This window comes from Panthera uncia, unplaced genomic scaffold (assembly GCF_023721935.1).
Source record: "Panthera uncia isolate 11264 unplaced genomic scaffold, Puncia_PCG_1.0 HiC_scaffold_1608, whole genome shotgun sequence".
NCBI classification, from domain to species: Eukaryota; Metazoa; Chordata; class Mammalia; order Carnivora; family Felidae; genus Panthera; species Panthera uncia.
The window spans coordinates 31,241-46,398 of NW_026058259.1; the positions used below are offsets into that span (position 1 = coordinate 31,241).

Here is a 15,158-nt window from a genome sequence, read left to right on the forward strand (position 1 = left end):
GTTTCTGCTAGCAAAAACTTTTCAGACTGCCTCCATCAACAAAAGTAATGGTAAGTTCAAAAGGCAATTACTGCATATTAATGTCTGTGGAGATGAAATCACATGTCTGATATTGGCTTTAAAATATTACAGTGGAAAAGGAAAAAAGGGGATAGATGAAGCAAATGCAGCATAAGTTTTATAATTAATATAGGGGATGGGGATGTGGCAGGATTATCTTACTGTTTTCTCTACTTTTGTGTATGCTTGAGAATTTTCATGAGACTTTTACATAAAAGAATTTTAAGAAATACAGCTCATCACAATACAGGTATGGGTCTATCGATGGGACAGTAAACTTTCATGAAAGAAAGTATTGCTGGTCTCAAATGTTGGGGTCCTTACTAGGCTTAAAAAAGATCATTTCGTCCATCTTTCAAAAACCATTTTACCTGTCTTTCTCAAAAGAAGGAAGTAACATAGATCTACACACTTTCCTGGAATGTGGGATATATATTAACAAAATGCACTTTTTAATGTTGGCCTAAAATTAGAGAAATCTAACTTTTGCATTTGAACATGAAGTCTGTTATTACATGGAAGACATGGGTTTGAATTCTGGTTTAGATTTTAGTTTGAATGAAAAAGAGGAGAGTGTTAATTTTAAGAATTCAGATTCCCTGGAGGAGTTAAGATGACAGAGAAGTAGGGGAACCAGGATTTTTCTTGGCCCTCAGACACAGCTGTATTGAGGTCAGATCACTTGGAACACCCAGGAAATCAATCTGCGGAGCAGCAGAAGGATCTCTACAGATGAAGGGAGACAGTTTGGCAGGACCAAGGGGTGTGTATGTGAATTGGCACAGATAAAATGGCATACCCACAGAGGGGAGAGAACACTTTCTGTGGAAAGACAAAAGGGAGAGAAAGAGAGAGGGATTGTGAAAGTCCGGCATCAGAGTTAGCACAAGAGGAAAACTTCCCTAAACTACAGACTGGGAAACTAAGTATGGACGATGTCAGGTTTTGTTTTGTGTGTGTGTGTGTGTGTGTGTGTGTGTGTGTGTGTGTGTGTTTGCAAACAGCCTTGGGAGCTGAAACTTGGAGGTTTTGGAGGTGTGTAACTCTCTCTCTAGAGTGGAGCTGTGGCACGTGCTCCTGCGGAGGAAGGAGCTGGCCCAGGAGTGCAGAGCATAGTGTAGCGATCTCAGGGGCACACTAGGAGAGAGAGACCCCTTCCTGGAGTACTTTGGGAAGAGGGGTTATGGCCTCCCCAAGGACAAAAGACTCTGCAGGTGCCAGCCAAAGGCCTTTCATCAGCAGGGTGGAGAGGCTTTATTCTGGAGGAGGGGAACAGATCGATGTGGTACAGAGTCCTTTAATACATTGGGTTTTGAATCCCAGCCAAGCACCAAGGGTAAGGCTCAGAACTGGGGCGCAGGGCAAGCTGACCACCCTCGCCATTCTGTGAAGGCTGCCTGAACAGCACAGGCTGAGATTCCCAGTCTGGGGAGGAGAAATTGGGGTGATGCCATTTTCCCCAAAACACTATTGGGGCTTCAGAGAGCAGCACAGTGGACCCCAGTGGAGGTGGGACCCACTTACACCAAACCCTGTCCCTCAGTGCCTGGCAACTGATTACTAGAGGAAGACTGACTGACCCAATGTAGCCAGATTCTATTCCAGACCAGTATAGCCACAAGCAACAACAGACAAAAATTGTTTTTCTTCTTTTTTCTTTCTTTCCTCCCTTTTTCTTTTGGAATCAGGCTCATAGTTTCTGATTTGTTTTTTGTCATTTCCTATGTGTGTGTGTGTGTGTGTGTTCTCTTCTACTTTTTTTTCTTCCTTTTCTTTCCTATCCCTTTCCTTGGAATGAGCCTTATAGTTTTTTGATTGTCTGTTTGGTTTTCTTTTCTCCCCTTTCCTTTTTCTCTTTTTATGAGATCAGGCTCCCCCCCTACCCCCACTATTTTTTTCCAGAGTCACTTCAACAAACAAATCAAAGCACACTTAGTTAAAGGTCTAAACACCACCACTGCAAGCAAGGAAGACCTCTGCAGACGACTGACCAGTGGGACACAGCAGCCAAAATACAGTAACAGAGTGCATGCAGCATGCAGCAGAAACACTTCCTGGAGTCCCAGGCCCTGGACAGTGTATGACCCCTTTTTAATACAGTAGTACTCTCAGATGCAGAACACATAACATGCTTTTAAAACACGCAAAAGATAGAAACTTAGCCAAAATAACAAAGATGGAGGAATTCTCCCTAAAATAAAGGTCAAGAAGAAATCACAGCCAGAGAACTGCTCAAAAGAGGTATAAATATTATATCTGAATAAGAATTTGAAATAACAGTCCTACGACTAATAGCTGGGCTTAAAAAAGCACAGAAGACACCAGAGAAATACTTGCTTCAGAGATCAAAGACCTAAGAACTTGTCAGGATGAATTTAAAAATGCTGTAACTGAGATGCAAAATAAACTAGATACAGTGACAACATAGAAGAAGCAGAGGCAAGAATAGGTGAAATAGAAGATAAAATTACAAAAAATAGAAGCTGAAAAAAAAATGGGAAAGGAAACTACTAGATCATGAGGGGAGAATGACAGAACTAAGTGATTCCATGAAATGAAGCAATGTCCCTATCATATGAGTTCCAGAAGAAGAACGAGAAAAGGGGACAGAAGGTTTATTTGAACAAATTATATCTGAGAACTTCCCTAATCTGGGGAAGGAAACAGGCATCAAAGTCCAAAGGGACAGAGAACTCCCTTTAAAATCAACAAAAACACAACATAGCGTAGTGAAACTTGCAAAATACAAAGATAAAGAGAGAATTCTGAAAGCAGTGAGGGTCAAAAGGTCCTTAACCAAAAGGGTAGACATGTAAGGTTAGCAGCAGACCTGTCCACTGAAACCTGACTGGCCAGAAGGGAGTGGCAGGAAATATTCAATGTGCTGAATAGGAAAAATATGCAGCCAAGAATCCTTTATCCAGAGAGGCTGGTATTCAGAATAGAAGGAGAGATAAAGACTTTCATAGACAAACACAAACTAAAGGAGTTTGTAACGTCTAAGCCAGCCCTGCAAGAAATTCTAAGGGGGACTCTCGGAGTGGAAAGCAGCAAAGACTACAAGGACCAATAACATCATCAGAAACACAAAATCTTCAGATAACACAATGGCACTAACTTCGTATCTTTCAATAATCACTCTGAATGTAAATGGACTAAATGTTCCAATCAAAAGACATAGGGTATCAGAATAGATAAAAATATAAATCCATCAAAATGCTGCTTACAAAAAACTCATTTTAGACCTGAGGACACCTGCAGATTGAAAATGAAGGGACAGAGAACCATCTATCATGCTAATGGTTGCCAAAGAAAGCCAGAGTAGCCATACTTACATTAGACAAACTAGACTTTAAATTAAAAGCTGTAACAAGAGATGAAGAAGGGCATTATATCATAATTAAGAGGTCTATCCATCAAGAAGAGCTTAACAATTGCAAATATTTATGCCCTCAACTTGGAAGCACCCACATATATAAATCAATTAGTCGCAAACATAAGTAAACTTAAGGATAATAATACCATTATTGTAGGAGACTTTAGTATCCCACTTACAACAATGGACAGATCATCTAAGCAGAAAATCAACAAGGAAACAACATCTCTCAAAGACAAACTGGAATAGATGGACTTAACAGATACATTCAGAACATTTCATACAGAATATACATTCTTCTCAAATACACATGGGACACTCTCCAGAATAAATCACATATTGGGTCACAAATCAGCCCTTAATAGCTACAAAAAGATTGAGATCATACCACACATATTTTTAGATCACAACACTATGAAACTTGAAATCAACCACAAGAAAAAATTTGGAAAGCCCTCAAATACATGGAGGTTAAAGAATATCCTACTAAAGAATGAATGAGTTAACCAGGAAATTAAAGAAGAAATTAATGGAAGCAAATGAAAATAAAAAGACAAAAGTCCAGACCCTTTGGGATGCAGCAAATGTGATCCTAAGAGGAAAATACATTGCAATTCAGACCTATCTTAAGAAAGTAAGAAAGGTTCCAAATACACAATCTAACTTTATACCTAAAGAAGCTAGAAAATGAGCAGCAAATAAGCCAGTAGAAGAAGGGAAATAATAAAGATTAAAGCAGAAATAAATGATATAGAATCCAAAAACTAACAAACAAACCAATAGAATAGACCAATGAATCTAAGAGCTGGTTTTTTGAAAGAATAAACAAAATTGATAAACCCCGGGCCACACTTCTCAAAAAGAAAAAAGGGAGGACCAAAATAGATAAAATCATAAATGAAAGAGGAGAGATCACAACAATTACCATACAAATACAAACAATTACAAGAGAATACTATGAAAAATTATATGCCAACAAACTGGACAATCTGGAAAAAATGGACAAATTCCTAGACACTCACACACTACTAAAACTTAAACAGAAAGAAAGAAAATTTGAGGGGTGCCTGGGTGACTCAGTGAGTTGGGCATCCGACTTCAGCTCAGGTCATGATCTTGCAGTTCATGGGTCCGAGCCCCACGTCGGGCTCTGTGCTGACAACTCCGAGCCTGGAGCCTGCTTCAAATTCTGTGTCTTCTTCTCTCTCTGCCCCTCCCCCACTCATGCTGTGTCTCTCTTTCTCTCTCAAAAATAAAACAAACATTAAAAAAAAAAAAGAAAGAAGAAAATTTAAACAAGCCCATAACCAGCAAAGAAATTGAATCAGTTATCAAAAAATCTCCCCACGAGTAAGAGTCCTGGGCCAGATAGCTTCCCAGGGGAATTCTACCAGACATTTAAAGATGAGTTAAATACCTATTTTCCTCAAACGTTTCCAAAAAAATAGAAATGGAAGGAAAACTTCCAAACTCATTCTCTGAAGCCAGCATTACCTTGATTCCAAAACTAGACAAAGACCCCATTAAAAAGGAGAATTATAGGCTAAGATCCCTGATGAACATGGATGCAAAACTTCTCAACAAGATACTAGCAAATCGAATTCAACAGCATATGAAAAGAATTATTCACCATTATCAAGTGGGATTTACTACTGGGCTGTGGGGCTGGTTCAACATTTGCAAATCAATAAACATGATACACCACATTAACAAAAGAAAGGATAAGAACCATAAGATCCTGTCAATAGATGCAGAAAAAACATCTGACAAAATACAACATCCTTTCTTGATAAAAATCCTCAAGAAAGTAGGAATACAAGGAACATACCTCAAGATCATATAGGCCATATACGAAAGATCCACTGCTAATATCATCCTCAGCAGGGAAAAACTGAGACCTTTTCCCCTATGGTCAGGAACATGACAGGGATGTCCACTCTCACCACTGTTATTCAACATAGTGTTGGAAGTCCTAGCCTTAGTAATCAGACAACAAAAAGAAGTAAAAGGCCTCTAAATTGGCAAGGAAGATGTCAAACTTTCATTCTTCGGAGATGACACGATACTCTACATGGAACATCTGAAAGACTCCACAAAAAAACTGCCAGAGTTTATATATGAATCCAGCAAAGTTGCAGGATATAAAATCAATATACAGAAGTCAGTTGCATTTCTATACAACAATAATGGAGCAGAAGAGATATCAAGGAATCAATCCCATTTACAATTGCACCAAAACTCATAAGAAACCTAGGAAAAAACCCAGGTAAAAAGAGGTAAAAGATCTGTATGCTGAAAACTATAGAAAGCTTATGAAAGAAGTTGAAGAAGACACAAAGATATGGAAAAAAATTCCATGCTCATGAATTGGAAGACTATTGTTAAAATGTTGACACTACCTACAGCAATCTACACATTCAATGCAATCCCTATCAAAATAACACCAGCATTCTTCACAGAGCTAGAAAAACAATCCTAACATTTGTATGGAACCAGAAAAGACCCTGAATAGCCAAAGTCATGTTGAAAAAGAAAACCAAACCTGGAGGCATAATTCCAGACTTTAAGCTGTATTACAAAGCTGAAATCATCAAGACAGTATGGTATTGGCACAAAAACAGACACATAAATCAATGGAACACAATACAGAACCCAGAAATGGACCCACAAAGATATGGCCAACTAGTCTTTGACAAAGCAGGAAAGAGTATCCAATGGAAAAAAGACAGTCTCTTCAGCAAATGGTGCTGGGAGAACTGGACAGCGACATGCAGAAGAGTGAAACTGGACCACTTTCTTACACCATACAAAAAACAATTCAAAATGCAAGACCTAAATGTGAGATAGGAAACTATCAAAATCCTACAGGAGAAAACAGGCAGCAACCTCTTTGACCTAGGCTGCAGCAACTTCTTGACATGTCTCCAGCAGTGAGGGAAACAAAAGCAAAAATGAGTTATTGGGACCTCATAAAGATAAAAAGCCTCTGTACAGCAAAGGAAACAATCAACAAAACTAAAAGGCACCGACAGAAGGGAAGATATTTGCAAATGACATCTTGAATAAAGGATTAGTATCTGAAATCTATAAAGAACTTACCAACCTCAACACCCAAAAAAAAAAAAAAAAAAAAAAAACCACCCCAGCAAAAAAAAAAAAAAAAAAAAAAAATACTCCAGTGAAGAAATGGGCAGAAGACATGAATAGGCACTTTTCCAAAGAAGATATCCAAATGGCTAACAGACACAGGAAAAGATATCCAACATCACTCATCATCAGGGAAATACAAATCAAAACCACAAAGAGATACCACCTTACACCAGTCAGTGTGACTAAAATTAACAACTCAGGACACAACAGATGTTGGTGAGGATGTGGAGAAAAGGGAAACTCTGGCACTGTTGGTGGGAATGCAAACCTGTGCAGCCACTCTGGAAAACAGTATGGAGTTTCCTCAAAAAATTAAAAATAGAACTACCCTATGATCCATCAATTGCACTACAAGATATTTATCCAAAGGATACAAAAATGCTGATTTGAAGGAGCACATGTGCCCCAATGTTTACAGCAGCACTATCAATAGCCAAACTATGGAAACAGCCCAAATGTCCATTGACTGATGAATAGGGGAAGATGATGTGGTACCTATATACAATGGAATACTACTCGGCCATGAAAAAGAATGAGATCTTTCCATTTGCAACAACATGGATGGAACTAGATTATATTTTGCTAAGCGAAATAAGTCAGTCAGGGAAAGACAGATAACATATGATTCACTCCTATGTGAAATTTGAGAAACACAACAGATGAACATAGGGGAAGGGAAGAAAAAATAAGATAGAAACAGAGAGGGAGGCAAACCATAAGAGACTCCTGAATACAGAGAACAAACTGAGGGTGGCTGGAGGGGAGGTGGGTGGGAGGATGGGTTGAATGGGTGATGGGCATTAAGGAGGGCGTTGTGGGGATGGGCAGTGAGTGTCATATGTAAGAGATGAATTACTGGGCCCTGCTCCTGAAGACAAGACTACACTGTATGTTAACTAATTGAATTTTAAAAAAAGGAGGGGGCACCTGGGCAGCTCAGTGAGTTGAGCATTCGACTTTGGCTCAGGTCTGATCTCACCCTTTGTGAGTTTGAGCCCTGCATTGGGCTCTGTGCTGACAGATCAGAGCCAGGAACCCACTTCAGATTCTGTGTCCTCCTATCTCTCTGACCCTTCCCCATTCACGCTCTGTGTCTCTTTTTCTCAAAAAATAAATAAACATTAAAAATTTTTTTTTAAAAATTCGGACTCCCTAATCCTTTTCTCAGATTCAGGGATTTAACCTCTTCTCTGCCATTTAAGAAGTAAGCGGTGGAGTGGTTGGGGAACCAGTTCTTGGAAGTCTTATCTCAAACAGAATTAATTGTTTCCTGGATTAATCCCCAACACACTAGGAAGGAAGCCTCACTTTTCCAGTCCCTTCTCCATTTCCTTTCTCTCTTATAAGGACTCATGCACCTGACATTCTTTGCCAGGTTTCCTATATTCTTCCCCATTGGTCCTGTCATGACATCCTATGCAATGCTCAGAAATCTAAAAAGTAAGAGTCCTCTTGGGTTGATGGAGACAACCATACTGGTTCCTATGCAAAATGTGGCTGGGGGAACTAGAATTCTGACCTAAGTCACTGGTACTAGATTAGAAACAAAAGGAGTCAGACAGCAATAAACTCTCCCAGTTCTTTTATTTTGTGTAAATTTCATGACCACAAAGCCTATACTGACATTCTTTCTCTCTTTTAAACAGAGATTAAGGATGCAGTTAAGAGTTCACTCTATTAACACTGATGCCATGGAAATTTCTTTTAAAAATGAGGTATTTGGTTTACTGTCCCAAACAGTAAATGTTTGGACAAACTGCAGAAATGATCTAGCAAGTAATAAAATGAAAGTGAATACATTCAAACATAAAACAGAAATAGCATCTGGCAATAGTTGCTGTGACACCCTGAGAATCTTTACTGTAGTCAAAATAAACTTATGCACCTTAAAACTGTAAAAGCAAAAACCAGCGTGATTTTTCCTAAGGGCTTACGCTTCTACTCAGAAAAGACAGTGAGAATGAGGAGGTGGTGAATATGAAAAGAGATAAAGATCATTGCCCCCTTTTCCACTCTAATCAAAATTACTTATTAATGGACCTCCATTTCCTTTTTTTTTCCCCCAAATTATCTTAGGAAAACATTTAGAATTACAGCAATAACATCATTTACAAGTGAATTTATGTGGAATTGTTGTCAAAGTTGAAAATACCACAAAAGATCTTGAGAAAACATTGAGTATTTCACATAAAAAACTGAACAATCAAATTAGCCAGGCCCAAAATGATGATGAAAACGTGAAAGATTAATTTCGGCCATGTCAGACGGTCTTCTTGGTGGAGGGAAATTATATAGGTGAGAGATGGGTATATGAATACAAAGGCCAGGCCGCATGCTGCTCCTGAATACCTGTGAAATAAAAACTTTTTGGATTAATATTAATCTTGCATTTTGTTTTTGCTGATTTACAATTAAGGTAAATATAGTACCATTTAAACCCTCTTTAGTCTAATAAGGGAACAAAATTATTTTTGATTCAAGTGTTGTAGACATAATGCATGTCAGTTGAAAACATTTTACTTGCTAAGCTAATATAAAATATTATTTCCTGTTCATCTTTATAGCATCTGCTTGACAGAGTTTTTTATGCATCTCTCCAATCTCCATAGTTCTTCTATGTCTCCATGTTTGTGGCTGCTTCCTCAGAAACATCTGGAGACAGGCTTCCTATCTTTGATCTTTTATAAACTAATTATGCATTCTGAGTCTTTGAAGGACTGCTAGCATCTGCTTGAGAAGGAGAACAGATGAGTATCTCTGTGGTGTTCAGCATAATTATCAAAGATAGTAACAAAAATACCTCAACAAAAGACTGTCAGATCCGCACTTTCTTCTTCTTTACCCTATCCTTAGCTTAACAGAAACTTGAAAATCCATTATATTCAATAAGCATCAGGCCAATGCTCTCTCCTGATTCTTGCTACTTTCTTAGGTAAGGGTCTTCAAAAAAGTGACTCAGCCCTGCTTTCTATAGTCAAGGAAGAGAAATCAGCCCAGTATTCCATGAGAATGTGAGGTCACAACTTCACTCCCCATCTATTCAACCCATCACAACATTTTTAGAGAAAATATATTAAGTAAAGAGCCATATGGGATCTAAACTCCCATCTCAACTCTTACTCTCTGACTGCAACTCACAGTGAAACACGTTCTTGATAGAAATGGATTTAAAAACTTAGAACACAGCCTTAACATACTAGAGATCTTCAGGTACTCCAAGAAGTTATAGATTTTATATAAAAAATTTTTTATCTTGTATAAAGAGAAAAAGGTATAAAAGAAAAAGAGAAGGGGAAAGATGCCCAAGGGATAATGGGGCTTCTAGAATCAGGAAGAAGCAGTGATGGAAGATAATGAGCACTTTGACAGCAGAGAACTACATTTGAATGTTACCAGTTTTAAATACAATAATTTCATATAATTAAATTAACAACAACAATGACAATATCAACAGGAAAACCATAAAAATAAAGGCCAATATATGAAGGGACAGAGTTTCCTTATAGGCTGTACCTTATGATTCCTCCTATGTTTGGGTAGAAACAGGCCATGATTACTCCAGCTCCCACAATAATTAGATTAAGAATCAGCACGTGGAAAATGCTAGAAGTTGAGGAGTTTGGAAGAAAAGATAAAAATAAAAACAGGCAAATTATAACCATTAATATGAGAATAAAATTCATTACTAATATTTTTAAAATGAAAATGTCTTAAACTTGACAATAAAATTGCAGCAAAAATTGAAGGCAATGATAGTACTCAATGATAGTGACGGGACAGTGACCTTGGTCCTTTTGTGTAAATATATGAATAGGCTAAGATTTGCCAGAACAAACTAGTGTGTATCAGAGTTCACACCCTTTGGTCTATAATTGCATTTGGAATTTCTTAATAAACAAAAATATGAAAAAGCCATTAACTTCAAGATATTTGTGGCAAAACCAGAAGTATCCTAGATATACAGCAAGGTAATAATTTAACTGATGGGATATATTAAAAAGTATTCAAAATAACTTATCATTGTTACCTAGATGGTAAAAAGTCATCTAGACAACTTGGAAAAAAGCTAGCTAGATTTTTACTACAGAAAATCTGAAAACATTTGAAAAGATATCAGAAGGAAATATACTAAAAAGGCAGTAATAATTGTGTTATGATTTGGGATTTGGAGTAATTTTGCCCCTTTTCTGTATTTAACAAACTTTCTATGTGTTTTTCTGTAAAGTATTTATTTACTTTAAGGGAAAAGGCAAAATGGGCAGGTTTTCATCCTTCAGGTTCAGTCACTTAAAGATATTCAGTGAATAGAAAATAATGAATAGAAAAATAATGTAGGGGTGCCTGGATGGCCCAGTTGGTTAAGCATCCAACTCTTGATTTTGGCTCAGGTGATGATCTCACAGTTCTTGAGTTCAAGCCCCACATCAGGTTTGTGCTAACAGCGTGGAGCCTGCTTGGGATTCTCTCTCTCCCTTTTTCTCTGTCCCTCCCATGCATGTGCTCTTTCTCACTCTCTCTCAAAATAAATAAATAAAGAAAAAGAAAAAGAAAAAGAATGGACATAAAATTTGATGCTCAAGAAATAACTCCATTTCCCAAAAAGTTGATTCTTAAAAGCCAAATTTATACCTTAAAGCAACCTTGTGAGCCCAGGTTATCAGAAGGTAATTAAAACCCAATAAAGATTATAGAGAATAAGGAAAAATATTTATACAAATAAGCAGTTAGTCCTACATCCTCATGAATTACAAAGATATTCAGGCTTCCAGATCTTATTATTTATCTAGAAACTCCAACTTTAAAAATTGCTCCAGAGCTTTGAGACAATGGCTCTTTTGTTATTTCTGTGTTATAATAGGAAATAACGTTGTGTATTTTCCAAAGAAGTGGTTCTGAGTGTAACCACAAACCCCAGGGAAGTTCCCAATACCTTTTCAGGAAGTCACTGAGGTAAAAATTAATTTCAAATCATAAAAGGCATTACTTGCTTTGCAAAAGCAATTGTAGGTAAAACTGCTGGTCCCTTAGCATGGATAGACAGTTGCACCATTTTGTATTCTATATTGTATGCTTTATTGCAAAACACTCTCAAGCAAATCCTTCATAAAAAAGTAAAAGTTATTAGTTTTATTAACTTTCATGTTTTCGACACACACCTTTTTGCTATTCTGTGTGATTAAACAGGAAGTACATAATACAGCTTATCTGCTGCACGGTGAGGTATATTGGTTGTCTTGAGGAAAAGTACTTGTGCAACTGAGCTGGAGAGCAACCTAGCCGTTTTTTCCAAGGAATGCTATTTTTATTTGAAAGGCAGACAAACTGTGGTTCTTCAGACTCGGATATTAGACAGACATTTTCTTTTTCTTTTTTTTAAATTTTTTTTTTTTGACGTTTATTTATTTTTGAGACAGAGAGAGACAGAGCATGAATGGGGGAGGGTCAGAGAGAGAGGGAGACACAGAATCAGAAACAGGCTCCAGGCTCTGAGCGGTCAGCACAGAGCCTGACGCAGGGCTCGAACTCACGGACTGCGAGATCATGACCTGAGCCGAAGTCGGCCGCTTAACCAACTGAGCCACCCAGGCGCCCCGACGGACATTTTCTTAAAAATGAAAGCTTATGATCTTGTCACTTCAAGGAAAACATGTGTATGTGTTGTCAATGATAAAATTTGAGCTTTCAAGTAAAAATTAGAATTTTGGACAGCTTGTACTTGCCACCCTCAGTTTGACAGTTTTTCAATATTTAAAGAGGTTTATAATGAAATTGGTGGCAATATTACGAAAGTGGGTTTTGATATTATAAGGAAGTGTGTCAACATTTGGAAGATCTGCAGAAATCAGTGAAATGATATTTTCCAGGTGACTAAACATGATGTTACAAAAACATCACGGGTAAAGGATCCAAAGTGTAAGACAGACCAATGGGTTTTAATATAACTGAATTTCTGATTTGACTAACTTATAGGAAACTACCACTTGTTAAAATTTGGCAAAGTATCAAAGAAGAATATCCACAATAGTCTGAAAAGGCTATTAAAAGATTGCTTTTCCAACAACATGTCTATGTGAGGCTAGATTTTCTTCATAGATTTTAATGAAAACAACATATTTTAACAGACTGAATGCAGAAGGTAGGAGAATCCAATTATCTTCTAGCAAATCAGAGTTTTGAAAATGTGGGGTGTCTTCCTGGCTTAGTTGGAAGAGCACGTGACTCTTGGTCTCAGGCTTGTGAATTCAAGCCGCATGTGGGGTGTAGAAATTACTTAAATAAATAAAACTTTAAAAAGTTTGGAAAATGTAAAATAAAAGTTTTTTGGGAAACAATTATTTTTCATAAATATGTTATTTTAAAACAAGTAATAGTTTTATATTATTGCTTTTTAAAAATATTTTATTTAATGCTTATTTACTTTTGGGGGGTGTAGAGGTAGAGAGAGGGAGACACAGAATCTGAAGCAGGCTCCAGGATCTGAGCTGTCAGCACAGAGCCCGACATGGGGCTCAAATTCACGGAGAATGAGATCATAACCTGAGCCGAAGCTGGATGCTCAACCGACTGAATCACCCAGGCACCCTACTAATGTTTTTTGAATAAATTCATTAATATTTAAAAATTTTTCAGTTTTAATTTTTCATATGTTAAATATTGATAGATATAACTCACAAAAGGTAAATAAAGTTCCTGGGGGTTCTCAATAAACTTTAAGAGTATAAAGGAGGTACTGAGCTCAAAAAAGTATGCTCTGAATCATGCAGTCTGTAGAGGACTTGTAACTGCAGGATAAATGGTAGTGTGTTCCTGGTGGTAGAGAAAGAAATGCAATGTGAACATGAAAGGGAAATTTCAGACTATTTCCAAGAAGAAAAAACATTCTAATAGCCACCATTATGTAAAATAACGGCAGAAAACAGGAATAATTCATTTACCTAGAATTTTTTTCATCTATGTCTTCATTGTATTTATTTTATTCTGGTGAATGTAAATACAACACAGGGTATAAACACAATAGGAGTCTTGTATGTACTGAAATCCAAGATGAGCAATGTTAGAACTGTAGCTGTTGCTACTATCAATGCTAGAGACCTGGTACCTCTGGACTTTTGCTTTCATAGATTTTTTATTTTTAAACAAACATATTTATATTAATTATTTAGTGAATGAGGGAAAATACTGCATTAGTTCACTTTGGAGAAGAACTGATGAAGACTTGTTTTAGCTGGTTACTGTAAATGTAATTACAAAATTTTTTGTATGAAAGTTTTCTTCATTTAAGACCATTTATTTCAAGTAAAATAGGTTAGGACTAGGTACTTTTTTTTTTTTCAACGTTTTTTTTTTATTTATTTTTGGGACAGAGAGAGACAGAGCATGAACGGGGGAGGGGCAGAGAGAGAGGGAGACACAGAATCGGAAACAGGCTCCAGGCTCCGAGCCATTACCCCAGAGCCTGACGCGGGGCTCGAACTCACGGACCGCGAGATCGTGACCTGGCTGAAGTCGGACGCTTAACCGACTGCGCCACCCAGGCGCCCCATGACTAGGTACTTTTTAAGAGGATGAATCTATACTAAAACTTAATGTTAGCAGGACTTAACCAGGAATCCAGCATGAAGTTCTAGGGAAACACTGAAGCAGTTTATGAAAATTTCTCTTGGATGAGGGTGATTAGCTTTGAACAGATTTTCAAAAGGACTCAAAACTGCTCTATCACCAATAAGAGACTGAAAACTATAGCAGTAGTTACAGAAACAAATAGGAATTTAAACTTGTTATATATCTCACCTTCAATTCTAAACAATTATGATTTATGTAAAAATGCATGAATGTTTGGGGCACCTGGTGGCTCAGTCGTTTGAGCATCCGACTTTAGCTCAGGTCACGATCTCACGGTTCATGCATGAGTTTGAGCCCTGTGTCGGGTTCTGTGCTAACATCTCAGGGCCTGGAGGCTGCTTCGTATTCTGTGTCTCCCTCTCTCTCTGCCCCTCCCTGGCTCATGCTCCATCTCTCTCTCTCTGTCTCAAGAATAAACATTAAAAAAATTTTTTTAATGCATGAATGTTAATAAATATATGAGTAAATATTAATAATCAATAACTAAAATAAAAGAGTTGCTTCTCATTAGCCATACATTGCCAATACAGGTACTATATACTATTAACTTCCTGGCAATGTGTAAATAAATTGGCAGCTAAAACGTAAGATAAACATAACTGATATCAGAGCTAATATAACTAAACTAGAGGGGATTATCTTTATTTATTTATTTATTAAAAAAATTTTTTTTGATGTTTATTTATTTTTGAGAGAGAGAGACAGAGTGTGAGTGGGGGAAGGGCAGAGAGAGAGAGAGGGAGACATAGAATCAGAAGCAGGCTCCAGGCTCCGAGCTGTCAGCACAGAGCCTGATGTGGGGCTCGAGCCTTGAGATCATGACCTGAGCTGAAGTCAGATGCTTAACTGACTGAGCCAGCCACCCAGGCGCCCCGAGGGGATTATCTTTAAATCAATCTGGGCAAGGAAGTAGCTTCTAATTTTAAAGCTCTTCAGGGAAAAGAACACC

General features: G+C 37.5%; 1 long non-coding RNA gene across 1 annotated transcript; it reads right to left on the minus strand.

Annotated features, from left to right (window-relative positions):
• Positions 1-8,153: 8,153 nt before the first annotated feature.
• LOC125917233 (uncharacterized) lies at positions 8,154-11,429 on the minus strand. The gene is made up of 2 exons (XR_007456120.1): positions 10,100-11,429; positions 8,154-8,935 (listed from the first exon to the last, which is right to left on the minus strand). It is a non-coding gene; the product is annotated as an uncharacterized LOC125917233 (long non-coding RNA).
• Positions 11,430-15,158: the final 3,729 nt, after the last annotated feature.